Raw genomic sequence first — 4,467 nt, 5'->3', positions numbered from 1 at the left:
CATTACTCATAATGATTAATATTTATATGATCCTTAGACTTGAGATCATCATAATCCCAACATCGTGAGTTGTATATTTTGATACAGTCAAACGTACACCGTAACTAGTTGTTCTATAAAGACTGATGTTGGATATACCGCAATCTATGTAGAGGGATATGGTTGGTCGATATAGGATAAGTCCCTCCTACATAATGGAAGTAATATCTTAGGTCACTTGATTAAGTGAGACTAGAAATGCATGGCCATGCTCAAATAAGTTGATATTAGATGTCATACTTATTTGTATATCGTAGTCTGCTTAAGATATCAAGGAACATGGAATGGACAATGCAAGTGTGACTATTCCATGACTTGTGTCCAATCCAAAGATAAAGGACTTAAGGATTATTGCATAAAAGGTTAATCATAAAAAGGTTAAGTCGAATCATGATCTCTTGTGACTTAGGTAACAATGATGCATTGCTAGATGCCACTCATTGTTCGTAGCATTAGAATCGTTCTAGTGTTACTGCTAACGTTACAAGAACCTACAGGGTCACACCCTATAGTTGAAATGAATGGAATAAACCATAGTTGGTATTGTTTTTGGGGTCGCTTGAATTAAATTAATTATAGAATTAATTTAATTCGGTAATCAAATTTCCAACACATTATGTACAAGGTTGTTGTACGCATAGTGAGGACATGAATTTGGTTAGCATAAGAATTCAAATAAATATATGGTTTACCGAACTTATATTATAATTAATGTAATTATAATTTTCAGATTAAAATATTATTATATTTATTTAATTCTTAAAAAACCCTAAAACAAAAGGATATATATAATCCCGTTTTTCTTTGTTTGAGTCTAGCAGCCGTCAAAGAAAAATAACTCTCAAAACTATTTTGGGGATTCCTTCCGTTTGTAGTCAACTGGGTGGATTACGTAGAGGCCGGAATCACGATAGATTGTGGTTTGATTCGACAGCAGATCAGACTACTCGTTGTTGAGGTGTTGTTGTCTACTCTGAATAAACATTAGGTAATTTTGCAACCTCTTTCACCCCGATTCGTTCCTCACACATGGATCCCTGGTTAGGATCACCAGATTTTTATTTTTCGCTGCGCCATAGGGGTACCGCGATCCAACACTTTTATATATCAGATGTTGGACAGACGAGCAGGGAATGCCTTATACTATTTTTTAGATGGCTACTCAAGGTACAACCAAATTGTCATATCTCCAACTAATCAAGAAACTACTACATTCACTTGTCCTTATGGAACATTTTCTTTCAGAAGAATGCCATTTGTGTTATGTAATGACCTTACAACATTCCAATGTTGCATGCTGGCAATATTTTTCAACATGGTGGAGAAATTCCTTAAAGTATTCATGGATGATTTCTCCGTGTTTGGCGACACTTTTGAAGACTATTTGAAAATTTTAGAGTTAGTACTGTGCCAATGTCGAGAAAAAAATCTTGTGTTGAATTGGGAAAACTGCCACTTCATGGTTTGTGAAGGCATTACTTTGGGCCGTAAGATTTCACAGCAGGGAATTGTCATCGACAAAGAAAAAATAGAAGTAATTGAAAAGTTGCCACCACTCACTCCGGTGAAAAGAATCAAAAGCTTTCTTAGTCATGCTGGATTTTATCCTCTCTTTATCAAGGATTTTTCTAAGATATCCAAACCTCTCTGTCAATTGTTGGAACAAAACAGGCCATACCATTTTGATGAGTTATGCTCAAAAGCGTTTGAAGAGTTAAAGGAGTGACTGATTACAACACCTATAGTCACTACACCAGACTGGACTTTACTATCCGAACTAATGTGTGATGCAAGTGACTTTGCTGTAGGAGCAGTTCTAGGGAAAGGAAAATCCAAGATGTTTCATGTTATATATTATGCTAGTCGTATGTTGATAGATTCACAGCTCAATTATATCACCATAGAGAAAGAATTGTTAGCAGTGGTATTTGCCTTTGAAAAATTCAAAGCTTATTTAGTGGGCACCGAAGTCACAGTTTATACAGACCATTCTACCATTAAATACTTGGTGACAAAAAAAGAGGCCAAGTCCAAACTCATTAGATGGATATTATTGGTGCAGACATTTGATTTGGAGATCAAAGATAGGAAAGGCACTGAAAATCTAGTGGTTGATCACTTGTCACGACTTGAAGCAGGGAATAATTATGGTGATAGTCAAATGATTAAAGACAAATTCCCTGATGAGCAATTATTGTTGGCTATGGCATTGCCATGGTATGGTGGTATTGTTAACTTTCTAGTCAGTGGGTTGCTGCCACCTACGGTCAATCATCAAGGACAAAAGAAATTCCTTCACAATGTCAAACAATATTACTGAGACGAGCCATTTTTATTCAAGCAGTGTGCAAATCATGTAATTCAAAGATGTATTCTGGATGATGAAATTCAAAGTATCTTGCATCACTGTCATTTTGCACTTTATGGCAGGCATTTTGGAAGCATGCAAACTACTGCAAAGGTTCTCCGATCTAGTTTTTATTGGTCCGTCATGTTTAAAGATTCTCATGAGTTATGTCAAAGTTGTGATCGCTTTCAAAGAACTTCTAACTTATCAAAGAGACACGAAATGCCACTGCAAAATATTTTAGAGGTGCAATTATTTTATGTATGGGGAAATGATTTCATGGGTCCATTTCCACCATCCTGGGGCAATATCTACATTCTTGTCACTGTGGATTATGTCTCCAAATAGGTTGAAGCTGTGGATTTACCAGCAAATGATGCCAAATCAGTTCTAAGATTCCTACATACAAATATTTTTACCAGGTTTGGTACCCCTCGTGCTTTACTTAGTTATGAAGGTTCACATTTTGACTACAGATTAGTTTCCAATGCTCTAAAAAGATATAGGGTTAAAAATAAAATTGCCATGACATACCACCCACAGACAAATGGACAAGCTAAAATTTCCAATAGAGAAATCAAGAAAATTCTAGAGAAATTTGTTAATCCCAACTTCAAGGATTGGTCAACAAGGTTGGATGAAGCCTTATGGGCTTATTGACAGCTTTCAAGACACCGTTGGGAATGTCACCTTTCAAGCTTGTCTATGGTAAATCATGTCATTTGCCAGTTGAGCTAGAACACAAAGTATTTTGGGAAATCAAGAAACTAAACATGGCCTGGGGTGCTGCTGCAACTCATCGCTTACTAGAGCTTATTGAGATGGATAAATTTCAAGCTCACACCTATGAGAATGTTAGACTATAGAAAGAAAAGACAAAATGATGGCATGACAAGAAAATTTTGCCACAGTAATATGTACCTGGACAACAAGTTTTGGTAATTTAATTCTAGACTTAAACTATTTACTGGCAAATTAAAGTCGAGATGGTCTGGACCACTCAAAATCGAGCGTATATACCCTCATGGAGCTATCAATGTTAAAGATGGAAAAACAGGATCCACTTTCAAAGTCAATGGTCAATGCCTGAAACATTATTTTGGAGCTCCTATAATGCGCAACAAAAAATTTATTTCTCTTAGAAATACTTAATATTGTTCTCTTACAAAAATTTTCTTTATTTACTTTTTGTATTTAATACCCAATAAATTTATTTAACTGTTTATTTTTTTTTCTTGTTATAGGTTTATTTTTGGGCCAGAATACATACAAATTGAAGCCATTAGCCCAATTCTTTTAATTTCCACAAATTTGCACTAAATACATTTTCTTTTCTCGCTAAATGCTAATTGTTTTACCTTGTCAGACCATGATTAAGGCCAATTTTATCGCACACATCACAATTTCTTCTCTCCTTTTAACCTACCAGATTCAATTTCTTCCCACATTTTCATCTCGTTTTGTTTTCTACTTTTACTCTCTATTTCCTTCATAACGTAATAAATCTAGCCTTTTCATTTTCAAGCTTTCTATATTTTCTTCAATGGCTTCCTAAACAACTTCTGCTTTGACCTCTGCCACTCCACACACCTTCTTCAATAAACTTGCTGAAGAAAAAGGATTCCTTATTCAGGATGCTCCCTTCATGGGGTATACATAAGCCATCTCATCAGTTGTTAAAAAGCATGGATGGGGAATCTTCTGTCTCCATCTTAATAATTTCTTCGCAAAGGTAGTGAAAGATTTTTATGCCCACATTACTTCTCTTGACAATGCATTTATATATGTGCGCGGTGCATCAGTTCTACTTGATGAGGATTCCATCAATGCCCAGTATGGATTGTCTGAAGGTCCTGACGAGCATGCTAACTTTGTGAAGGCAATGTCCCCAGAGCACTTAACCTTAGTTCTCACTGATGTTTGTGTGAAAGGTACACAATGGTCAATTTCAAGAAATGACTGTTACACCGTTGACAGAGTCTTATTAAAGCCTCAATGCAAGATTTGGTACCATTTCTTGAAAACCCATCTCATTCCTTCTACACATAATGCTACAATCTCAAAGGATCGATTGTTGCTTC

Source organism: Gossypium hirsutum, chromosome D09 (genome assembly GCF_007990345.1).
Source record: "Gossypium hirsutum isolate 1008001.06 chromosome D09, Gossypium_hirsutum_v2.1, whole genome shotgun sequence".
Taxonomy (NCBI): Eukaryota; Viridiplantae; Streptophyta; class Magnoliopsida; order Malvales; family Malvaceae; genus Gossypium; species Gossypium hirsutum.
The sequence above is the reverse complement of the archived record's forward strand: the minus strand, read 5'-3'. Positions refer to the sequence as shown.